This window comes from Caretta caretta, chromosome 7 (genome assembly GCF_965140235.1).
Source record: "Caretta caretta isolate rCarCar2 chromosome 7, rCarCar1.hap1, whole genome shotgun sequence".
NCBI classification, from domain to species: Eukaryota; Metazoa; Chordata; order Testudines; family Cheloniidae; genus Caretta; species Caretta caretta.
Genome location: NC_134212.1, coordinates 7,527,487 through 7,553,591, shown reverse-complemented (window position 1 = coordinate 7,553,591; position 26,105 = coordinate 7,527,487). Strand labels below are relative to the sequence as shown.

The 26,105-nt window shown below is 44.1% G+C and overlaps 1 protein-coding gene across 4 annotated transcripts in view; it reads left to right on the top strand.

Annotated features, from left to right (window-relative positions):
* LRIG1 (leucine rich repeats and immunoglobulin like domains 1) overlaps positions 1 to 26,105 on the top strand; it is a 128,118-nt gene that overhangs the window by 64,743 nt on the left and 37,270 nt on the right. The gene's annotated exons all lie outside the window — the stretch shown is intronic.

Genomic DNA, 26,105 nt, shown 5'->3' with positions numbered 1-26,105 from the left:
GATGGACACCAAGAACAGCTTTTTCTTTCTGTTTTCTTCTGATGTGGACTGTTTCTGCTGGACTTGTTAGTCTTCTGCCTCAGGAAGGTTTATCTAGGCTGGTACTTGGCATCTTTTAGAAATGTGAGCGTGGGTGAAAACAGGATTAGGTGGGACAGGATAAAAGGACGGAACCCCTTTTATTACCCTAGCACAGTGGTTCTCAACCTGTTTATCATTGTTGGCTGCATATGCGGCCCACAGAGTGTTACCTGGTCCACAGGTTGAGAACCACAGTGCCTCCCCACCTAATCCTCTCCACCAATCCCTATGCTCAGCGCCCTCCACCCAGAGACCCCTTCACAGAATGGGGCCAGGAGTGGAGAGTCAGGCGTGGGGCAGAGACCCCGACCCCGGACCCCACAGTGCGGGGCCGGGGCACAGCCAGGACCCAGAGCCCACTATGCGGCAGCCCACCCGCTGTCTGCCGGGACCTTGAGCCTTCTGTTTGTCTGGCAGAGTCAAGCACTGGAAAGTTATCAAATGCCTGAATTAAGATTGTCCCTTGTGTGTGTGTGTGTGTGTGCACTATGAAACATTATTCAATCACATAGCTTTTTTCCCCACAGGACTTCTATATCATTAATTAAATGTGTAGTTAATTAGTCTTAGGGTAGCCTTAATACTGGCATTGCCTAACTTTTGGCTTTACAACCCTAAGTTTAATCATAGCATATCTCTCTTTTGTGACAAACCTGAACTTCACCAACCTATGGAGAGGGCTGTAGTTCACTGAAAACCACCCCTAAGGACCTGTGGTGTTCATGTTACCTCGTCCCCATGTGACCTGTGGTATTACATGAAAAGCTTTTATTGGCAGGATGATTCTGAAACCATGCTGCAAACCTTCAGGTGTTGCAGGCTGGTAGCAGTGATACAAATAAATCACATGCAACAAATCAGTGATGCCCATAATTGTGGTGGTGAAGATAAATTGTAATATGGTTTAATTATTCATAGAACAGCCAATTCATTTGCCTTGCACTTTGAAAATGTCGCCAAAGCAGTTCATCTCCCACAACAGCAGACATAAGGGCCTTGGTAAAGCTTTTAATAGAATAGGGTGGGTGTGGGGGGGAATATCTGTGTATGAGTTACCAAATAAAGACAGCACCAGACATTAAGTGCAAACATCTGTTACATTATAACTCCAGAGCCAGAAAAGTCAGCTTTTAGGGCCAGAGTCTGATGTACGTCTGAACTAATTCTGAAATGACATTGGAGTCACTGAGTGCAGAATCTGTCCCGTAATTCCCACCACAGTTCCTAGATTTGAACGTTTGGGAGGTGATGGCAGGATGCGCTCATCAGTGTGCTCTTAGCTGTGGAATGCCCTGGCCAACGTTCTGCTGTAACCAAGTATGTTAACTCTCTGGTCCCTGTGTAAGACCTTTTGCCTTAGGCTTCTACCTGATGTTTCTCTGTGTGAGATGATGGGTGCATGGCTGTGTGACAGAGCTAGTTTTAGCATTGGGGTGAGTCCTTTTGATGAAGTCACGGGGCCAGGGCAAATGATAGAGAACACAGAACTCCCTGTGGACTAGATACACTGGATGTTGAGACCGATGGTCAAGAACAAAACCATTTTTGCAGTACTGTAGTGCAAAGAAAGAATAGGCAAAATTTTCCCTCAGAAACTCAAAACAGCCTAACAGAATGACCTTAGCAAATAGAAGCCCACTCATTGCCAAGGCTGAAATATCTCATGCTTATTAGCACAGAGGATGATTTTTCTGGAAAGTTCGGATTAGCTGAGAGGAAGAGTGGTCTCATGATTACAGTGCTAATCTGGGCTGAGGGAGGCCCCAAGATCAGTTCCCTCCTCTGCCACAGACTAAGTCTTGTGTGACCTGGGCAAGTCACTTAGTTCCCCCATCTGTACAGTGGGAGTAATAGTATGTGCCTACCTCACAGGGGTGTTGTGAGGTGTTCAGGTAATAGTTATGGGAGGGCCATATGAGTACACATGGATAGCCTGAAAATAAGGGCTTACACAAGTGCGGTAAATGTAGTGTACTACTGTGGTACTGCCTATGGTGGTTGTAGTCATCCTCCGTTGGCTAAGAATCAAGGAGGCTCACAGATTAAATACATTAAAATAACTTTCATTTTTTCCATTGTAACTCATCTAAAACCCTAAATGTCTCGAAACAGAAGTGGGCCGTGACCTGGACCATTCAGCTGTCTGTTGACAAAAATAAAGCTGTTTGAGCTAATCTGGCCCCTCGACTTTGCTCAAAGTAAGCACGGAGGACGAGGAAACCAGAGCAAGGATTTTTTTTTGGAGCAAAAGAGTGGAAAACAGGATTAGCTGGTTCATAAAGGACACAGCAGTGCTCTACACTGTATTGACGAGTGAAGGAACATCACTCGGATTTCTCTGCTGCCAAACTGAGCATAAAACTCTTGAAAAATCAAATTGCTTTACAGTCTTATTAATGGAAAGATCAATTCATCTTAAATTGTAATTAAACAGAGAGGCCTAATAGAGGAGGGTAAACTATCTTCTGTACCATGGGCAAGATATATCTCGTAAAATAAAGCCCCGAATAAAGGAGGGCAAATAATTGGCAATTAGGATTGGTGGGGGACAAACTAGACCTATGAAATGCCCTGCTTGTTCAAGAGTGTCTCTGAGCACCAAGACAGTCACTAAGGTTCATTGTGAAAAGATTCATAGATTTGTAAGGCCAGAGGGGACCGTTATGACAGTTTGGTCTGACCTCCTGCATAACACAGGCTAGAGAATCTCACCCAATAATTTCTGCATTAAGCCCATAACTTCTGTTTGAGCTAGAGCATATCTTTTAGAAAGACGTCCAGTTTTGATTTAAAGTCTCAGAGGGACGGAGAATCCACCATGTCCCTCGATAAGCTGTTTAAATGGTTAATTACCCTTACTGCTAAAAATTGGTGTCTTTATTTCCAGTCTGAATTTGTCTGGCTTCAGCTTCCAGCCTTTGGAATTTGTTATGCCTCTCTCTGCTGGATTAAAGAACCTTTTACTATCAGAAATCTCCCTCATGGATTAATTGGAAGGATATTGAAGTATATCTTCCCCCCCCAGCTCCTGTTCTCTGTCTGTCTCAGCTGAATACTTAAGAAAGTGGCAAAGGTTATAGTAACACCATTTTTACTGCCTGCTGCTCTGCTGTCTTGTCATACAATTTGTAAAATCAAATACTTGTTTCTAATGTCACCTAAAGTTTAGTTGGCCTTCATCCATAGGGGGTGAATATGCACTGCTGCTTTAACAGAAGTGGTGCAAGCAAGCACTGTACTATCCTGTTTGCTGGAACCAAACCTAATCACTTAATAAAACATTTCCAAAATTCTTTCATTTTATTCAGCTGTTCCGAGTACTTGATGTCACTGAGTGCCTAGCACAACGAGGTCTATGACTAGGCTATGCTAATACAAGTACTTAATAATAATTGAGGCAAATGATTCTGACACTACTTAGCTTTGCTAGGTAAGGCAAGGAAAGATGGCCTTGTGGTCTAATTCCTGGCTGTGTCACAGCCCAGTGGTGACTGTAGGCAAGTCATTTAATCTCCGTGCCTCAGTTTCCCTCATCTGTGGACAGGGATAACACCATTTCCCTACTTTACGGGGCTCTGTGAAGATAAATGAATTAATGTTTGCGAGATGCGTAGATACTATTGTGATGGAGCTATGTAAGTACTGTGACAAAGTTCCTCCTCTACCTTGGTGGGTCCTGCACTTATTGGTGGATTTGCTTGCCTCAGAGGTTTACGGCAGCCCTCAGTTTGGCTACTTTTGTGGCTCAAATCTGCCGTTCACTCAGATAACCTCATCACTGGCCAGCATGGGGAAAAAGAGAAGAACAACCCCCCACAGTCTCTCCTGATCCACCATGTAGGTTGGGGAACAGCTCAGAGACCTCCTCTCTGGTGGAACCCACAGTCCAGGTCAACTCCTCCTGTGTCTGAGCAGGAGTTGGGAGATTTGGGGGGAACCCAGGCCCGCCCTCTACTCCGGGTTCCAGCCCAGGGCCCTGCGGAATGCAGCTGTCTAGAGTGCCTCCTGGAACGGCTGTGCGACAGCTATCTGGTGTCTGATAACGCACCTCTCCCTAACTGAAGTGAGGTCCTTTTTAAACCCAGGTGCCCTGATTAGCCAGCCTGTCCTAATTGATTCTAGCATCTTCTTAATTGGCTCCAGGTATCGTAATTAGCCTGCCTGCCTTAACTGGTTCCACCAAGTTCCTGCTTGTTCTGGAGCTGCCCCTGTCACCTTACCCAGGGGAAAGGGATCTACTTAATTTGGGACTAATAGATCTGCCTTCTGTCACTCTTCTGTAGCCATCTGGCCTGACCCTGTCACAGTACCTAGATAAATGGAAGACTGGTCTTCCTGTTTTCACTAGATACCACTTAGAGTGTGTCCACACTGCATTGTAAACTTGGGTTGGTGGGACCCGGGCTTGTGGACTCAGTGTTCACAAATCCACACTGCATTGTAAACCTAGGTTTACAGTTGCTGGACTCTGGACTCGCAGCTGTGTTATCACATCAATGCTGCACTGCACAGACCTTTTGACTTAGATCTGTGGCTTGACCTGTGTCTACACTGCAAAATGACAGGTCTTGGACCCAAGTATCAGCGGAACTCGGGCTCTGACCCCTCCCCCTAGCAGGTTCCTAGGACCTGGGTCCTGAGTGCTTGCTGACCCGAGTCAAGACTGATTTGTGTGTTGATGGAATTGGGGGTTGGGCTGAGTCAGCGCCCATGCTTAGTGTGCAGTGTAGACATACTGTTAGAGGTCTCAGGAGTTATATATTGTGATCTCTAACCTTAACTGAAGGGGGAGGGTGGTGAATCTTTAGCAAACATTTATTATTCCAGTTGTTAATTAGCTACTGAGTTAACATACAGACTTTTTAACAGTGTGATTAAACCTCCTTCCCCGCTCCATTGTTCAACTTTCTTTTGACTCTTGTGAGGACGCCATCCTCCAGTGCACATAACACGCACGTTTCTTATGGCAAAAACGAAGCAGGAAAAAATGCTTAAAAAGAAAACCCCTTTGTCTTTATACATCAAAAAGAAGGAAAGAATCCAGCACACAAGCCCAATTTTTTTGCTCTTTTTGAGTTGTTTCTATCATCGTAGATCCTAGAGCCTTACCATGGACCAGGATCCCATTGTGCTAGGTGCTGTACGAACACAGAACAAAAAGACGTTCCCTGCCTCAAAGAGCTTCCAATCTAAGTGTAAAACAAGAGGCAGCAGGTGGAGATACACGGGAGTTCAAGCGTAACAGATGACACAGACTTTGCCCCAGAGAGCATAAAGTCTAAAGTTAGTCAAATCATGACTCATTAGGCAGCTGTTTTGAAGAGTTTGCAATCTGCAAGCCATCTTTCCATGGGTAAAAAAGAATGACCAAATAATTAGAAAGCCAGAATGTGGGGAAAATCTCTGTCAGCTCAGTCTTCACACTACCTGCAACTTTGTACTCATAATTAAGAAATAAAGATAATTTAGATGACAAAGTTCTTTGTATCTGTCAAAAGCCAGAAAAATAACTACTGCTTTCAACTTACTATTACTTGTCATTTTCTCAGAATCCTGCCCCCCCCCCCCCCGCCCCGACATCAGCACTTGCTTGTATAGAATCATCTCTCAACAGTTTAAATCCCCGAATTTGCATTTGCTTTGCAACATTAAGATACTTTTACCATGAAAGAATATATTTCTTAGGTAGCTGATTGAATTATATTCAAAATGAAAAACTATTAAGTGTACAACAGAGTATTTGCCTGCATTCTCCATTATAGCCTTAACTAAAACTTTAAAGCTCTGGGGTGACAAAATGCCTCCTAACCAATTAAAGGCAGATCAGATGGAAATACAAAATTCTTCCCAACAGAGCAGGTTAAGTAGAGGCTACGTCTCTACCCTCTATCCTCTCTTTTAAACCTTAGACTCAAAGATTGACCACGCGAGACTTACTCCTTAGCAATTTCTGTTTTACAATGAATTACATTTTCTCAAGTGAGAGTACTGGAAAATCATTTTAAACCATTTGATCCTGCTTTTGTAAAAAGCTAGGTCTTTTTGCACTTCGCCTTCCATCCCCATCTAGTTCATTAGAGATTGTAAAATCAGAATTGAATTTTTCATCCATTTTTTAAATGATGTAATCAGAATAATTCCCTCATTCTACAGAGGAAAATGTCTTTTCCCACAGGATATGCTTGCCCAGTGATGATGATGGCACGCAGTACTGGACATTTTCGGCGAGTGGAGGAGCTGATTTGACTATGCCAGAGTCCAGGGTTAATCTGAGATCCTAGATGCCAAAAATCAAAACCAGGACTGATAAAAGTATTCCTGACACTCTGGCCTTTATCTTCTCAAATTTAACCCTGGATGGCAGCCTTAAACATGACACGCCATACCAATATAACAAGAAAAGGGACCCATTAGTGCAGGAACGTTTAGAGATTCTGCTTGCATGAAGTGGTAGTTACAAGATCCCGTGACTTCTTCAGATGTGAAGTTTGAGGCCATGACTTCTAGGCTCTGGCTCAAAAGGACCAAATGTTGTGTCAAGAACAATGAAGAGGAGTTGAAGATTTTGTTTCTGGCACTGCTTAAAAGTAACACTACAACAGATAAACGAAATCCTTAGAGAATTTACTATTCTCTAATATGGCTTGATTCAAAGCCCATTGAAGTCTGGGTTGGGGGACTGTTTCCATTGTGTTCAATGGGCTTTGGATCAGACCCATGATTTGCATGTGTTGGCAAAGAGTATCTGTATGCCTTCATTGTGATCCTTCTGCGGGCCAGAGATTTTGACTTCCTTTTGAGGATAGCTCTGAAGGAGAAATCTATTCACAGGAGGAATAGTTTGTATGTCTTCCAGTTTAATAAAGAGCAGCTGAAGGGAACCTCCCCCTGCTTTTGAAATGCAAAGGGATTGCACTGATATAGGAACAGAAGTGGCCTTGTTGCTTCCCAGCCAAACTCCGAGTTACACACACAAATAGCTCTTGCATTGGGGGTAGATTTAAGTCTGTACATCTGCTGTCTGAGTGATGAGAAGGCCAGATGTGCACAGGACAGCGACGCATTCCACTATCCTAAAACACGCTGCTTCTCCCTGTGACTGTATTGTTGCTGAGACAGTTCCTGTACTAGTGTCACACTAAAAGTTCCATTTCTTTCTCTGTTTCTCTGCTAAACATTCATGATTTCAGTTTACCTATGAACTTTTAGACACATTGCTTCTGAATCCATGGTTGCACTGGCCTTCTAGTGCTCTCCCCCCAAAAACAGCTGGGAGAAATATTATCCTTGTTAAGGGGCAACTTCTTTGGGCCCTGATCTTATTCATGCGGGTGGGCCCTGGCATGCACCCAGAGTCCAGTTGAAGTCACAAGACTCAACATACATGCAGGACTCTGCCCCTGCATCTCAGAATGCAATACTGGGGACCATGTTGCATAATAATTTGCCTTGGGTAAGTGCATGAGGTTCCATTGAAATGGCTGGATTTACACCCAGTTGCACCAGTTCCAAACTTGGCTCAAAGTGACTGAGGGCCAGTTCTGCAGTCTTTATTCAGATGGTTCCGGCCCCCTCCCCCATCTCATTGGCCGGGGGAGAGGTGCTTCTGTATGGACTGCCGAGTTTGATCATCTCCATATAGTCTGTCTCACTCCACTTATTTTTGCTTCATCAATATTTAAAGACTAATAAAAATGAATGTAGGAAAATCAGGCTATTTATTATGCACACTTCTTACGGGAGTAACATAATGTATTCTTAAACCCACCTCTTCTGTTTGTTTTATTCGGAGTTCATACTAGGAATCTGGTTTGTAAAGTCTGCTGGTTGTTCAGGCCAACGTTTGCAAGAGCCTTGCCCAGTAAAGGAAGTTGTCATTAATCATGTTCTCCCAGACACCACGAGAAGAGACGCTGTTTTGACTTTTCTGTTTGGTTGTTGGAACCGTTCTGATCATTTGCATGTCCTCTTCAAGATCGCAAATATAATGCGGACACATGGAAACGGCGAAGGAGCTGAGTCTATTCCAGGGAAATGAGTAATCCTTCCTTTTTAGAAAAGCAACAGCAGTGAAACAGATCTTCCTCAGGCCATGGCAAACAGAGCAGCAGAAAGAAATCTGGACAAACTTAAAGTGATGTGCAGGCTAGAAGGAGGAGGACAGAGATGGGGGTGTTTCCTGGATTTCTGTTTAACTCTTAATGTTGCTCGAATAGATTTTTATGGTGAATGCTCCTCTTCTAAGGGGGGATCACCATCGTATAGAACAATGGGAACTTCGTTTTCTGCACATAGAAAGCCATTTTGAGTAGGCTATTTGGTTTATGTTGGACTAGGTCTGATCTCAGTGCCATGCCTTACAGTGCAGGCCAGGTTAGCTTCCTTCTTGTTTTGGATGGAGGGATGATGGTCTTGTGGGGCAAAGCATAAGATTAGGAATCATAGAATCATAGAATATCAGGGTTGGAAGGGACCCCTGAAAGTCATCTAGTCCAACCCCCTGCTCGAAGCAGGACCAATTCCCAGTTAAATCATCCCAGCCAGGGCTTTGTCAAGCCTGACCTTAAAAACCTCTAAGGAAGGAGATTCTACCACCACCCTAGGTAACGCATTCCAGTGTTTCACCACCCTCTTAGTGAAAAAGTTTTTCCTAATATCCAATCTAAACCTCCCCCACTGCAACTTGAGACCATTACTCCTCGTTCTGTCATCTGCTACCATTGAGAACAGTCTAGAGCCATCCTCTTTGGAACCCCCTTTCAGGTAGTTGAAAGCAGCTATCAAATCCCCCCTCATTCTTCTCTTCTGCAGGCTAAACAATCCCAGCTCCCTCAGCCTCTCCTCATAAGTCATGTGTTCTAGACCCCTAATCATTTTTGTTGCCCTTCGCTGGACTCTCTCCAATTTATCCACATCCTTCTTGAAGTGTGGGGCCCAAAACTGGACACAGTACTCCAGATGAGGCCTCACCAATGTCGAATAGAGGGGAACGATCACGTCCCTCGATCTGCTGGCAATGCCCCTACTTATACATCCCAAAATGCCATTGGCCTTCTTGGCAACAAGGGCACACTGCTGACTCATATCCAGCTTCTCGTCCACTGTCACCCCTAGGTCCTTTTCCGCAGAACTGCTGCCTAGCCATTCGGTCCCTAGTCTGTAGGAGTCAGGACACTGGAGTTGTTTTCCTTCCTACAATACGTACTCACTGTGATCTAGGACCAGGCCACTTAACTGAGCCTCAGTGTCACCAGTCTGTGAAGTGAGGATAGTATCTACCTCTATTTCAGGGTAGAATTAATTCATGAAGCATTTCCAGATGCTCAAAAGGTAGGTGCTCTGCAGAAGTGCAAGTTATTTGTCCACGATGACATTGCACGGGATGTCTTCCCGATTCTTTCCCTTGCAAATCGGACATAGATTAATCGTAGGAGTAGTTTGTAGTCATGGTCTTCTGGTAAAAATAACCTCATACTTGGATCTTGGGATAGCCAAAACTTACTACAGTTAATATCTGCTAGTACGTTGTCTGTCTAATATAATGGCAAATATCAAGTAAAACACATCACTACAAAGATAATTGTTGTGTTAGTTGCTCAGCGCTTGGACAGATTTAAACCATAAATAGTTGTTGAGTTAAACCAAAAGCTGCTTTTTTGTTGTCTTTTAGCACATTCAAATTGCCAGTTTGGACTGAGGTAACTCCAAACTAGTTTGCTCGAGGGGGAGTGAGAGCAATGAAAGCAGGTTAAATGCTGTCTAGATACATACTTTGTGTGTGGTTCCTGCCTTTTACAAAAGATCTTTAACTTCTATTGGTGTATATATTTCTAGCAGTCTACTTTAGGATTGCAGGATGTGAGTATTTTCAAGAAAGCTAGTCAACATTTTTTTCCAGATGGTTCTAATTTTCAGCCTTCAAGTGCTAGATAATATTCACTCACTTTTTATTTTATTTTTTTTGTTGTAACAAAACTAGTTTTGGGGGAAAGAGAGACAGACTAACGAAACGTATAGTATTTATGTAGCCTATATTCAGGCAGGGACCAGAGAGGTTAAAGCAAGAGTTGGAAGATCACCATTATTTGTAGAACACAGTAACACCCTGATGCCTTTACTAGCACTCCTGGCATCTTGATTGTCAACATTTTGAAAACACCACGCTTTTGGCTGCCTGGAAGTATTGCAAAAGGCTCAAGAACTCAACCAATAGGCAATATGCTTGAGGGTCCGTGTTTACAACAGGGATGAAACCATTTCAGAAGTCCTGCTCTCATCCTTTAAGGACACACAGGTTGGAAGGTACCCCCTGATATTTAACTTTGTTTACATGAGTGTTTGTACCATTCTTACCACTGGCAGCATTAGCCATGGTGGGAAAACTGGGAAGGAAGTGTAGACACAGCCCCATATGGTTGTGCTATTTAGCAAGGCAGTCTGGGAAAGCTAGTGGATTCTGTTTTGTAGCTAAACAGGAATTGATGCTCCATACTAAGTAGACTGGCACCTTTTACCTGTGTTAAATTCCCCAAATAATTGCAGAGATAAACAAGAGATGATCGTATTAAATGTTATGATCTTGCCATTGTAAAAATAATCCTCGGGGCGGGGGAGCATCTGAGTGCTGATTATTAAGGACAAAATGATCCTTCGTGAGTACAGATGAAATGATCGTTTAAGAGACCATTCTCCCATCCAAGACTGTACATAACTCTCACTGTTAGCGGGAGTTACACAACAAGTATTGATTGGGAGAAAGAGGTTAGTAGAATACACGGTCTGCCTGTTAATGTTCAGTTGCGTATTGGGGAAGGTAATGAACACAGTCAGAAAATCCAGCAAGTAAATAGGCATGTGTGTGAAAAGAAATCTGTTGTGCTTAACTGTGAAAGAAGTGAGCATTTAGGAGTAAATCTGAAATATACACCATCTATACTTGTTCATTAGCCAATTGGTTTATAAGCCGACCCCCTAAAATGGATAGGTAAAAATGGCAAAAACTCTACGACCCTTTTATAAGCCGACCGTATTTTTCGGGGGTTGGCAAACTTTGGCTCCCAGCCCGTTGGGGTAAGCCGCTAACAGGCCAGGATGTTTTGTTTACCTGGAGCGCTTGCAGGCGCGGAGCCTCTCAGCTCTCAGTGGCTGCGGTATGCCGTTCACAGCCAATGAGAGCTGCGGGAAGTGGCAGCCAGCATGTCCCTCAGCCCGTGCCGCTTCCTGCAGTTCCCAATGGCTGGGAACGGAAAACCGTGGCCAGTGGGAGCTGTGCCTGCAAGCGCTTCAGGTAAACAAAAGGACAATGTATTAGATGTTCAATTCAGTAATTCAATAGAGCTTAAAATCATCACATTCTGGTGTAGACCCGTTGATAAGCCGACCCCCGCTCTTTAATGCTTCACTTTTTTACCAAAAAAATTCGTCTTATGAACGAATATATATGGTGTATATGTGTGTGTGTATGCATGCATATTTGAGGGACAGCAGACAAAACAGAAAATGTATGTAGGAGTGATGCTGCTCAGGCTTAAAAGGATAACTTGTCTCCACTATCCCGTTTATTGCAGTCCATAGATTGCACTGATAAGGTTGCTGAATGGAATGACTGTTAACGTCAGGGGAAGCAAAAGGTCTTTCTCCCTGAAATTGGTAGGGTACCACTAGCTAGAAACACTCGTTGGCCATGTTGAACTTAGGGATTTCTCCAAGCCATAATCTTGAAACAATTAACCTACTTTCTTTTCAAAATAAGAGGAACCGAAGAAGTAAACATTTCTTTTAAAGAAGGTGAAGAATTGTATTGGATTAGTTGCTAGTTAAGTGTGCACTGGTGACTTCCACGCTCCCCGGTGGTGTGTCTAGGAAGTGGATGGAGGCATATCTCTGTTATAAGCCTGGGTTAGTACAATACCGATTTTGCTTCAGATCTCTAGTTTTGAATTCACTGAACCTTTTGGACCCACTTTTTTGCAGAATCCTTGCCCTTACCTTTCCCATTTCAGTGTGTTGTTAGAAGGCAGGATGCATGGATTTGTCAGTTTGGGGCGATTTCATTAGCCAAGAAAACAAATGTGAACATTGCTCTTTGACGCAGGAGCTTTTCCTCTTGAAGGCTGAACGGTCTCAGCTGGGCTGTAGAAAGCCCACCAGGGAGGTCTGCCCAGAGGCTATCCGCCTGCCTCACAGCCTTGCTGACAACACAGATAAGCCCTTTCAGCAGAGCATGAGTGTGTGTTATGTCAAGACAGACTAGCCAGCCGGCATCCTATCTTCTGGGTTTCTAAAGTGTTAACAGGAGCCTTGATTTAGGGGTGTTTGTCAATAACACGTTTCATGTCTTCAAGGGTAAGATCCATGGCTGACTGGAGTCAGCAGGAGCTGCATCAGTCCCTACGAGACTAGACAAAATGTTGTGGTACCAGCGTGTCATTGCTGTCTCAACTGGTTCCTGAGCTGGGGTGACAGAATCCTCATTAAATCCACGTGTTTTTATTGTAATCCAATCAAAGATGTTAGTAAATGTGCTAGGCCAGTGAGTCAAACTGTAGCTTGCAGGCAGACACGGTGTGCGATTTCAAGCAATCTGCTTGTAATTAGCATTTGGATGAATGTCCCAGAGTCTACAGCAGAGCTGTGCAATTTGGTTTTTGCTTAAAAGTTCTGCCCTTGATTTTCCCCTCCCCAACCCTGTAGAGGAGGAAGAGCAAAAGCAAAACAATGCAAGCCCCCAAACACACACACTGACTATTCTGACAATAAATCGCAGGGGGCCTTAACTTCTCGACATTGCTCATTGCTTTGGTATGTAAAGTAAAGCTGAAAATAGTGTCATGATTTAGGGGTACTGTTTTCAAAAGCGCCTACGACCCAATGACTTTCAATTGAAAACTTTACCTTATGTGACCTGTGAGAGGATCGAGAGGATGATGCAGGCTTTCCAGCTTTGAGAGTGGGATGTGGTGGCTTCTTTTTGCTCAGAACATCACTGGGGATGATTAGATTTGTCTTTTCACTCGGACTAGTTCTTATCAACTCTCAATCTGCTCTGCTCCTTTTCACAAATCCACTTTGTCTTTGAGGAGATCAACGATGATGATTGTTTTTGGCATCATAGTGGGTGCCCAAAGGCCCCAGGGCTGATCAGGGCCCCTTTCTTGCACTGGGCAAACACATTGAAGGAGACAGTCCCTGCCCCCAAGAGCTTACTGTCTGTAAAGGCAACAGGTAGAGACAGGTATTCAATGTAGGAGCAAACAAATCAGGGCAGTCCAGGCTGTTTGCATGTATGTGTTTATATTTTTCATTTATATCACAACGTCTTCATTTTATGGGAGTTTTCAGGGGACGGGGCACTCAGGTTTGAATTGTGGGAGGAGAAGGGATTGTTGAAGTAAAAGGCGAATATATCGGGGCAGGAAGAGAGAGAAAAGGGAAAGAGAAAAGCTAGAAGGGCAATGGGCAGGGAGGGTGGGGGTGGGCAGTTGAGGGGTTGCAATGGGAAGGGAAGTGGCAGGATGATGGGGGAACAACCACTAATGACAATACAGCCAGTAAAGGGAGGAGGGCGGGGGGAAAGAAATGTGAAGTCCAGTCCTCTGTCTTGAGTGAATGACACTGTCAAGAAGCTGTGAAGGCTCCTCCAGGCTGCTGTTTTCCACATGGAAGAGGGGAGACTATTGGATCTAGTGCCACAGCAAGACCCTCTGGGTCATGAAGAGAGACAGGAATTGGGCCAGGAAGCCCTTAACTTACTCCCTGAACCCTCAGCTGCTGAAGGAGGAGCCCTGAGGAACTTGGGAATTCCATATCATGCCCCAAAGTGAGGCCGGGAGACCCCTATGTGGCCCTCAACAACATAGCACATAGGTGACTCTCTTCAACTATAAACAGCATCATCTGTATCAAAGACATACAGTTGGTTTAGCCCAGCGGCTACACCGACCTGCCTGCTTCACCTCAAGCTATGCCCTGAAGCTGGCCAAACTGTGACAAACCAAGGAAGTTCCACAGATGAGTAGCCTCTGGCCAAGATGTCCCACCACCTGTCCTGGGAACCAGCAGGAGAAGCAGCCGGCCCCTCTTAAAAGGGTCACAGGGAGAAGTCTCACAGCTTTGTAGATCATTTTGAAAACCTTTTGAACTGCACCTGGAAGCCACAGATAGGATGGTGCCCAGGGGTTGGACTTACGCAGTTTGTGGAGATGTGACCTTCACCAAGGACGAAGGGCATTTTACGTGGCCTCTATACTAGATCTATACCCTTTGTGAACGTGTAACTTTAAAAGAAACCAGAGTACTGAAATCACAATATATAAGGTATCTGAAAGTCAGCAACAAGTGTCTGGTGCTTGTCTGTAACTAGTGGGACAGTTGCATGTGTGACACAGGCTGCCTTGTCTCGAGACCTCTTAATTTGCTTTGATGCCATAACTGGTTTTGTAATCTGCTAGGCAGATAAGACAGTCTCTGTGCTGAGAGACTAATACCCTAATTCTGCCTATCCCACATGTTTTACTCTCTCAATGGGAGCAGTAGGATCAAATGCCGAAGGCATAGGAAATAGTGTGTTGTAAAAGATATCAAAAATCACATGATGGCTAGATCAAAAGTCTGCTGTGAATAAATGCAGATCAAAACCAGGAGGGAATTTTTTTTAAACTACATCAGTTGTATCAATGTACTCAGGAAAAGACCTTGTGCTCTGACGTGTCCAAGTTCCAAAAAACCTTAAATGAGTGCTGAAAACGCAAAGGATCCAGGGAGTAAGACTCTGAGTTCTTCTCATTTACTTGTGAAAGATTTTGTCTTCTAAGTTTTCATCAAGCTAGCTTAGCTTTTTTCTTCACACAGAATCTACTGGCCTGTATCCTGTAAAACATTGGCTTAAGCAGGTTAGCATAAGTATAGTAGGCCTGTGTCCCTTAGCACAGATAAAATGGCCCGACAGTTACCCTAGATTTTGAGGAACTTGGAATAGCTTGCTCAATAGACGGAGTTGGTATCTAATGGTACCAGGCAACAGAAAGAACGCTGAACTGATACTGGGCTTGGATATTTTAGGACAGAATTGTGGGCAGATGTCTAACCATGAACTTGCTTGAGCAATAAGTGACATATATGATGATGAGTTAAATGGCATTAATATGTTAACCTACAGGATAAGAGCACCCCAATACTATGAGGGTGAGAAAGTTGGATTTGGACATGGAAGCCTGGGCATCAGAATGAATATTCATGATAGTGTTCACACCTAGTAATAGTGCAAACTACCATAAGTTAGTTTCCCATAATTGACCCTTCAGCTCTTTATTGTTATCTACCACCAATCTTTGGGCTTTGGGGAATCTGGACCATTGGACTTATTCAGCATGCCAGAGACAGGGCTGGTCCTTTGTCTCTCACCACCGGGCCCTCAAGAAAAAGCATAAGTATGAGCATATGCAAGGAATGATACTACAGATATCCCCAATACTGTATTTCTTCCTATCTGGTTAGATGGTTTGGAGCTTTTCTGTCTTTACTAATAAATAGTTTTAATAAAAATCGCAAAGCCTTTTGCTTTGTCCTCAGTGTGTGTCCTTGCCATGCAACCCGAGGTTCCTACAAGATATTGAACTTGTCGGTTTTAGCTCTGATTCTGGGACAAGAACCCTGTTACCCTTAGCTCATTAATTAGCATTGATTAGCAATCAATACAATTATTATTACCCCTTAAAGGATCAGGCAACAGCATACACATACAGTGTGTTGGGGTTATGTCCAAGGGGTTGTTGTGGGGTACTTCAGAATGCCCGCATCTGAGTGTGAGGATTAAGTGATATCAAATGAGGTGTGAGTTCACTGAAGAGCTAGAGGAATCCTATGCAATGAGGTGGAGGCAGAGCCCGGGAGACTGAAAAAGACAGATACATATAAAACATGAAGGGCAGGTCTACACTGCAGATTGGCATCAGCACAGCTGTAGCGCGGCTGGTGAAGATGCTCTAAGTCGACGGCAGAGAGCTCTCCTGTCGGCTTATTAACTCCGCCTCCGCTCTCCCACTGACATAGTGCTGCTACATGTGGGGATTAAGGTCAGCATAACTATGTCGCTCGGGGTGGGGGTGGGGGCGGATTTTTCACACCTGGAGCAACGTTGTTATACTGAAGTAAGTATGTAGTGTAGACCAAGCCTAAGGTGTTTGTTGAAGGTCAACAAAAAGATGTGGAGTCTGGTTGGGGCTGTTACTGTGCCCTGATGGGAAAAGTTATCAGATTTATTAGAGATGACACCAGGAGGATTTCTCTGCGTTCTGTAGGAGTCGGTAGAGAATGGTGCTTTTTCTGCTGAATTTTTAACCCAATCTGTGGAATACTGTAGAGGCCTGGTAATTCTGTAGGGCAATGTTTTCCATCAAAGGGCTATTGTCTATTGAATTCTATACTCTCTTTTCCCGCAAGGGTATTTGTTCTGTTATTACCAAGTGTGGCCTTCCAGTGGGTCTGCCATTTTAACTTTATTTCCTGCTCATTAGTTTGAAAGTCGAGCATTGTGAACATTACAAAGGCAGTGTTAGAATAATGACCGGCCACCTTCACTGAGGTATTTAATCAATCAGTGTCTTAAGCCCTGGCAGTTGTGTACAGTTCCTGTAGCCCGATGTTAAAATGATTTAAAGCTAGTAGTGCAGAGCTGCAGCCGGGCAACTGTGTTCGTTCTCTGAGCACCTCTTAGAACCAGGCATGCTTTTCAAGTTGGTGGGAAGCTCCACGTGTTGAGATGTTGGCAACCCGGTAGGGCTGTGAGCTGAATAAATGTGCACTCCGCTGTGGTAGTTTGCCCTGTTGACTGTGGGAATACATGTGGGGCCCCCGTCATCAGTTGGACATTGGAGGCTCCCTGTGAAACTGTTTGGCTCAAGGCAGAAGCTGAGGTAATGCAACTCTTAAATGAAGTAATCTCTAAGCGAATGTGTGCGCGCACATACATGGGGCTGCTGAGCCAGAGCTAGTTAGCTGTTGGAGGTGGGGATTTAGACAAGAACCTGTCTGTGCCTGTGGAAATGAGCTGGAAAGGGATATCCTACAGATGTGGTGGTTTGGTAGCGAGTTCTGTTTCTCTGATCCCTGTAATGCGAAGAGGCTCGCTGTTGTGGGAAATAGCATTAGGGAGCAAAACCTTTTCAACCTGGGGGAGTTTTCCATCTTCAGCTCAACAAACCCCAGCCCATCATCTTTCTTTTCAAGTCATGCGGGGCCGGATGAGGAACCCTTTAGTCACATTGGTCTCACACAAGTAGACCCATTGACTCCCCTGGAACAGTTTGTGTGAGTAACTTCCTTCCAGTGTGGTGGGGGCTCATACCCTGGCCCTTCGCTGTCTTGCCGAAATAGCTAATGTGCTGTCTACTTGAAGGCAGCTGCCTGGCTATGTGCAAGGGGACAACCAGGAAAATCCCATCTCCCCAGCTGCTTCCTGGTGCTAAATATCCCCAGTCTAATTTTCTGAAGTGCTGGGTGCCCAAATCTCCCGTGGATGGCAGCCCAGAAAGGAACTTGTCTCCTGCTCTTCCTCCTGGGTATTTTTGGGTTGGTTGGCATTTATTTTTTACTTGCTCTTTACATCAGTTAGCAGCAGCCAGACCCTTGGTGTCCACGCCACTCTAGGAAATGCACGGGGAATTACCAGAGTGCAGTAAGACAGGGGTACAAAATGCCACTTACCAGTGAAATGTAAGATGATGATGCTAGGGGTCCAACTTATGAGGGGCTGTGATATTTGATGTACCATTGGGGTGTGGGCTGATGTGAGTAAATCTCTCACCCTTATTGTTGCAAAAGCAACATTCCTGATGGGACAGCGAAGCAGTGTAGTTTTCCTGCTTTGGCACATGGAGAGCATTCAATTACAGAGCTGTGTCTGCCTCAGGCCTAAACCTGGCCCCAGCATGTAGATAGCCTGTGTCCTCTGGAGCTGAGGCGGTGGGGGAGGGCTGGAGAAGGAATTCTCCAACCCTCAAGGCTACTCTGGGGCAGCTGAATTAGCTTGTGTCCATTTCCCCCACAGAACTGCTGTAAGATATGTCTGAGACTTCTGGGGGAAATTCAGCCACCCTCTTCTTGCACAAAACCCCTTGGATTATTCGTCCGAGGATGCAATAAGCTCACCAGAGTTTTGTGAGCTGTGTTCTGACTTTAATACCAAACTGGCGGTGTCCTTTGTGACTTTCCTCACACCCTCCCGCTGCCGCCTGCTTATAGCTGTGAAGAGTTTACTTAATGCATGTCCATCCTCAACTGCTGTCGCGGTGGCCGAATGTAGCCTACGAAGGAAAACCCAAAAGCTAGTGAGCGCAGTTGCTCAGGGATCACTACAACGTATCATTGTCAGTGGAGAGGATGTATAGCGCATAGAATATACTTTCTGCCATGGTTACGTGTAGTAAGTTGGATTTAGCTTGAGTGGATCTACCACTTGTGTTCCTTGCTTTGTGCTTATTACATGATGGCTGTAAGAACCCAACAGAAAATGGGGAGAATTTTTGTATTATGCACATTATAAAGTCCAAGCAGGAAGGGGCCCTCGGGAGAGAGGAGGCCGTGGAATACCTCTGGGGTGAAAGGCAATTTGACTTCTGGGGATTACAGACTGTGTGAGTATTGGAGAGCATTATCTAGTTAGGAAGCCGGTTGGCACAACTTGTGCAGGACCCTAGAGTGCAACGGCTGCTTGTTTTGCAACTGGTCTACTCTTGTTGTGCGTGCGATCTCCACCTGAACAAACAGAGCTGAGGCTATATCTGCCGCAGCACGAGAATCTGCCAAAATTCCGGAGGGAACTTATGATTCAGAGCATCTAAGAAAAGTGGGGGCTGCTTACATGGATCCTCACTTCCTGCCCGGAGAATAACCCATGCAATTTTGCTCTGAAATGACAGTGGCCCTGTTCCCTTAAATAAATACAGCATGTGTTCCTTTTGGGGAGGTTGGACTACTGACAAACATGTACAATTTGTTCTGATGGTAAAAAGTCTAAACCTTATAGGTGATGATGTGCACAGTGACATGATGTAGTGCAGTATTTCTCAACCTTTTTGATACCAGAGACCAGCTTGCTGCCTTCCTAAATGGTGCCAGGGAAATCTCAGAGACTGGCACCAGTCCACAGACTGGCTGTTGAGAAACACTGATGTAGTGCATGCAAGTTAGATGCATCTGCCGGCAAAATTGGGGTCTGCAAAGGACCATTTGTATAGCATGACCAATGGTATTTATTATTCATAAATACTTAGCCATTTAAGTTTGCGGGGAGAAGGTTGATCTCGTGGCTAAAGCACAGGATTAGGAATCTAAAGTGCGGGGCTCTCTGCCCAGTCCTGCAACAGACTTTCTGCACGTCCTTCGGCAAGTCAGTTAATCTCTCGTGTGCTTCCCTTCATATAACTAATCTGATTTCATTCCAGGGGTAATAGTTTGCCTCCAATAAAGCGGTGGAGTTCTGCTGGAATAAAATACTTTTAAAGAACAAAGCTTTGAATAGTAATATTTTTAGGATCACATGAGAAGCTTTATCCTCTTGGTTTATTGCATAGTTCAAAACATATGAACTGACTTACAAACACATTCTCCCTCTGTCCCTCATTGGCATTGAATTGATTTATAGTTTTCTCAGGGCTTTTTTCTTTCCTTTAAAGAGATATAGACATACACCAAAAATAATTGTCAATGGGGCAGGTCTTCAGCTGACTTCAGTGGAGCTATAGCCATGTGTACCAGCTGGGACTCTGCCCCGTAAGGTTTTGAGGATGGAAAATGTAACCCCACAATTCAGGTTAAATTAGGTTTAAAGATGTGGTGGAGGGGAAAGCAGATGCTTTTCATGTTCCTCATTTTGCAGCAGTTGGGTGCAATCCAACCAAACTGAAAATACACCGTATCTAATTCTACTCGATCTAGGGGTAAGGGCTTGAAAAACTTCTTGCACACATAGTAGTGAGAGGCAGATGCAGGGCAGGGTGGAGGTACCATCAAGGTCCAGAGATAGTGCCTTAGTGAAAGCCCTGCCAGCTACCCAAAGCTCATGTGCAGAAGGAGGAATCTGGGATTTCTACCAATGTGCTGCAGTCACTTCCCCCTACTTGAGGGCTCCATTGTTTTCATACCGGCCTCTGATTAAGTTATCTGATGAATCTGAAACTCTGCGGCCTCCACTCTCCCATCTCCTGTCTGTTTGCAAGAGGAAGCCTTGGGGAAGGTGTGTGTGTCTGTCGCTCCCTTCCCCCCCACCCCCACTTCCTTCAGCATCATGGCTGCTGCGGGAAGGGGAGAAATGAAAGGTCTCTGTTACTCTACCCGACCTCATGGTTTTTTGGATACCCTTCCCCTGTGAAAAAACAACGAGGTGTCCTTGTGGCACTTCAGAGACTAACAAATGTATTTGGGCATAAGCTTTCATGGGCTAAAACCCACTTCATCAGATACAGTTTTTAGCCCATAAAAGCTCCTTGTTGTTTTTGCTGATACAGACTAACACGGCTACTGCTCTGAAACCTCCTCCCCTGTGATTAGCTATAGCCTCTGCCTCTACTGATGCTCACAGCTATGCCAAGAGGCAGCAATGTGAAACCGGCATTATTCTTGATCATTATGCTCTGCAGCCGTCAGGGTGCTGAATAGCACAGTGAGACTAACCTGAGTTTCAGTTTCAGTCTGTTATTATTTGGCAAAGCTAAGAGCAGCAGCTCAGGCACCGGAGATGCCTGACTACAGACTCAAGAAGGCAATGGGAGATTTGGTTTGCATTCAGCTCACCTGTGGAAAGTTTTCTTCACGACCATGTCTATTAGCAATGTCATTTTTTGTTTTAAATTAAAGCATAAATCTACAGATATGGGTTGTTTAAGCCCCCTTCATACATGTGACGAAAGCTGCCCATCTAGCAGAGGCTAGTGAGAAAGTGTGGCTTTTATGCTCTGCTTAGAGGACAGGTAGGGAAAATGTGGGCTGAACTATGTGCAGTCCCATGCAATGTACCTTAGCCATATGGCACTTGTGTCTGGGGTGAGAGCAGTGGGGACCTGTGCCATGAATCTTCTCCTATGTTTCTAAGGGAAGCAGGTCTTAATGCTATCAGCTTCTTCTAACCTCCCTGGGAATTGGGGTGGGGATCGCTGCCAGAGAGAGAGCAGAATGATGGTGTGTAATTCCAGGCACCAGTTAGTCACGGTATATTTGATCCATCTCATGTAACACTGTGTTTGATCTAATGCTTGACTGTGCCCTCTTTGCCTGGCCTTTCCCTGACATCAGCCCTTGGTTTCCTTCAGTAGCAAACGCCTGTAATTCTCCATGGCCAGGAGGTCTGGCTCCTTCGCTACTTGACCATTTTGAAAATATTACCCAAGAGTAAAAATTGACTTTTTATCCCTCAATTTCTCTGCCCTCTAGTTGTTTCCAAACTCCCCCTTTCTGCTCATTCTGAGAATGTGTTTGAATGTTAATAGGACTGTAGCTGAAATACATATTCGCTCAAGTCTGTCTCTCTTTTGAAGCTTGGTTTTATTTTTGATGCTTATAACAGGTGTTGGTTTAATAGGTTTGCTGTATTTGGTTTTTTCTCCCCAGAGCCCTGCCAGCACTGTAAATTGACACTAGATGAAGGCTAAACGTGATTTCTCCCCGCCTCCATTCTTCTCTCACATTAAACATTTGCAGTGCACACTACTACAGCTCAGACAGCATCGACTCAGGTCCTGTCTCTTTGAGAAATTTGCACTGATCTAATTTAAATCCATTTAAACTGATGCAAACCTTCTTATTTTCCATTGAAGAGTGGCTTTCTTTTGCTTAATTTAAACTGATTCTTAATAGGGTGAATCTAAAGTGAAATAAGCCTGATTGAAACCTAAATAAGGGAGTCCACACAGCTTTCTGAACAGGTTTAACTACACCCTATGTTGAATTGGCCAGTGCACCTTTATTGTATAAAAAAGCCCTTTGTAGCAGTGAAAGGTGAATTCTCTTTCAATTAGTACCAGTGAAAAATGTCTCACCAGCCTGTTCATCAATAAATATTCATTAAAACATTTAGCACTAGGGATATCCCCGGGGATTAAGGTGTAACTTTACCTCTAAAATACAGGCCTGGATTCCTGGAAATGCTGTGATCTTTTGAACTTGTGCCATCTGTCTTCTCCCCCCCCCCCCCCCCCCGACTTAACCCCCCCCCCCCACACACACACACAGCCCTTCTCTTTGTTTCCTTTGAACATTCCATTTGCTTTTTAAATTTTAAGCCATTGAGCAGTGCCGAAGAGTGCCAAGGAAGTATTCACTACTTATTGGAAACCGGCTCTCAGCTTCTGGCTGGGTTGGGGAGTGGATGGTTTGGGAGCTTCATCTGAATAGTTTGGAATACCAGTGGGCATGTTCCACAGCTGTACAAAGATGAGGAAAGCTAACATAGCGGAGTATGTAGGATTTACTTTGCGCTTAGAATATTTTGCTCATTTAGCACCTTTTACAGTTATTACAGACCTGAATGAGTTTAGCCTCATAGCATCCTGGTCAAGACAGATGAGTAAACTGAAGGTACAGAAGAGTCAAGTGACATGCCCCAGGCATGAGTCAGTACCAGAGCTGGAAGCTAGATGGTCAGAGACTTGGCTGCCAGTCCTGGCTCTAATGACTGGATCTCATATTAAGCATAGTCATCTTGTACTCTTGCGGTCACAATGGCTGAAATGAGACAGTAAAATTGTTCCCATGGGTTGTGCTACATGGGGAAGCGTGGGGGGGAGCACCATGTATTTGTGTTTCAAGGCTGATCAGGTATTTTCGTTGAAATTTCTTCTGTAACCTGTGCAGTTTAGTAAGTTAAGATAAGGAGTACACAGTAAAATCCCCCTCTTTCCCAGCCATTTTGAAGGGGGAGGAGAGATCAGGGCATAACGTCCTCACAATTTACTCTGCTTTCAAATTGCCTTGGGACTGGTAAGGAAGGAAACTGAGTGAAAAAGTCCCAAGCCATAACAGGAAGGGTTAAACTGTGTTTCGGTGTCTACTGAAAGCACAAAAAAGAAAATGTAATCAAGCTGGTGAAGGTTTGGAATAAGTTGTATTTATATCACACGCTGTGTATAGGAAAAGTCATCGGGGCTGGTTTTGTTTGAAGTGCGATGTTCCGAGATGGCACAGTGCTCGCAGCAAACTATCTGATGTTCCCCAGCTGGAACTGGCTGGAGGTGGTGCTGGGAGTCATTACTTACCGCTGGAGTTGGCCCATCTTTGAGAGGGAAAGAGAGAGAGAGAGAGAAGCCTGGCTTTCCTATGTGAAATAATGCACTCCCCCCACCCCTTCCTTAATCTATTAGCTGCAGCACAAGAAAAAGCAACAGCTGAATGGACGGAAGTCACCTGGAAACTGCTTGAACATGGCTCAGACCAAAATAGTATCTTCCACTTCACCCACCTTTTCCTTTCCTTCTTAAACTGGGCCCTATGGTAAACTCTGGGACATTGTGCTTTTGATGCATGGTATACATACAGTAATATTAATATTCCAAAAAATGACTGTCTGTTTCTACTTCTGAACTGCTCTGCATGACTGAAACCATTTCATGCTTTCAGTCCCTTACAGAGTTACTGCTTTTTGTGTTTAGTAATCACCAGGTAATTTATAGATTCTTGACGTTCTTTTTTATGAAGCTACAATTCCTGGTAATTTACAGCTAGATTCTGATTGCAGTTACAACAGTAGGTCTGAGACCAGAGTTGAACGCATAGTTCCTGATTCAGCACAGCTTTGAAACGCACGCTTAAGTTTATTCCTATTTAGCAAAGCACTTAAGAATGTGTTTATCCGATGAAGTGAGCTGTAGCTCACGAAAGCTTATGCTCAAATAAATTGGTTAGTCTCTAAGGTGCCACAAGTACTCCTTTGCTTTTTAAGGTGCCACAAGTACTCCTTTTCTTTTTATCTTTTAAGTACATGCTTTGCGGAACAGAAATGGATTTTAAGTGTGTTGCTTAAAGTTAAGTATGTTCTTAGGTGCTTTCCTGATTTGGGCTCTTAGCCACGGTTTGTTTTGGCATTACCTATTATTGCACTCATTTTAGAGGGATCCTGTCAGCTTGAAAAATCATATTTCTGTGCTAAAAGGAACCTGCTGAAGTGACAAATTCAGATTATTAACACAGGGCAATGGGTGTAAGAGAAATTCTTTTCTCCAGGAGTTTAATTTATGGATGTGACAGCCCCTTTTGGATAGTCCATTTCACTGTTTTCCCTTAGGCATACAATCAGAATATACAGTTATAATATACAGTATCGGGGTATGTCTACATGGGGATTAAAAAACCCATGGCTGATTCAGGTCTGCTGATTGAGGCTCAGGCTCAGGGTTAAAAATTGGTGTGTAGACACTCAAGCTCCAGTTGCAGGGCTTTTATTGCCATGTAGACATACCCTCTGGGGCTCTGTCCAGGCTCAGGGATCCCTCTCATGTAGAATTCATTGCAGGAATGAGAGGGCCAAAGTTTGTTTCTTCCTTGCTAAAAAGACCTTTACATATATCAATAAGGGGAGCAAAAATAAGTTATTTCAAATATTTTTAAGGATTTTTTTTTTTTTTTTTTAATTTCAGGATGCAGGGCTTGACTCTCATTTATTCTAAGGCCTGTTTATGCCACTTGGCAACATATGAAGTGAGCTGTAGCTCACGAAAGCTCATGCTCAAATAAATTGGTTAGTCTCTAAGGTGCCACAAGTACTCCTTTTCTTTTTGCGAATACAGACTAACACGGCTGTTACTCTGAAACCTGTCATTAAATTTGACACAGTGTCTTTTTAAACCACCAGCTTAGTCTGTGGAGAAACCATCAGTTTGTATTAACGAGAGGGAAAGAGGACATTGTGCTGTGGAGAGAGATCTTTTCTCACTGTTCGTTAAAAACATTTTCAATTCACTGAGCTGGGCTTCTGTTAAAGGGTTTTGTCTGGACTTATAAAGGCCGGGGAGGGTCTGGAAACAGAGAGAGGGAGATGGCAAGGACATGTTCAAAGATAAATGCCTGCATGTGAGTACTGGATCCCAAGTGTTTGTTTAAAAGAGATTCCTCTGGATCTGGAGAGCCTGGTGTTCCCATTTTGCATTCAAGAATGCTTTGCCTGACTGCTGGCTCCCCACCCCTCTCCATTTACTTAGAGGGTAGCTGGCGTGATTAAGCTGTAGTCTTTGTCTGAAATCACTTTACTATCTCTTATTATTCAACAGGTTCTCAAGTGTCTGTGAATGTCTCTATTTAGAGCTGTCTGTTTCAGCCTTGCTGGTAATAGCAGTGACTGTTCATGCTGGTCTAAATTCATGTCAGTCATCTGCTTTACTACTTGTGTCTAATGCCCAATATATAGAGAGAGATTTTAAAGTCTGGTTACTGTTCTTCCTTCTGAGTCAGGCCAAAAAGGAGTTAGAAAGAAAAGAGAGGGCTTTTATTTTAAAACTAAACTCTCCAGGTGCAAACAGATTTGGAGCTCTTCAGTTGTTTGACAGCTGTGGAAATCCAGTGAGTGATTTGTAATGCTTTCTGTGAGCAAAACAATTCCAATGTTAAATCTCCAGACTATTGATGAAAATGCAGCTGGCTTGAATCATTACTTTGGGGCCAGATCCGACAAACGCTGCTGAGTGCGATGCTTAGTGCCGAGAGTTATTCTAAGCACACAGTTTGGTCTAGGGTAGTAAACAATATGCTAGGAAATGATTGCAGAATCAAGCCCCTGGATACTGTTTCTATGTGTTAGAAATCATTGTAATATAGTTTAGAGCTGGGACTTTTCAAAAGGGCCTAGCACCTAGGCAAACAACCCCCAGAGGCTTTCACTGGGATTTGGGTGTCTCTTTATCTCCCTTTGAAAAATCCCAGCCTGTGTGTGTTATGTTGGAATTTTGGCAATTTGCTAAATCATCAGTCGACACTGGGAGAATTCCTGTGACAATCCCAATCCTGTAGTCTCTCTTAATAATGCATTTATCTTGGGAGTTAAG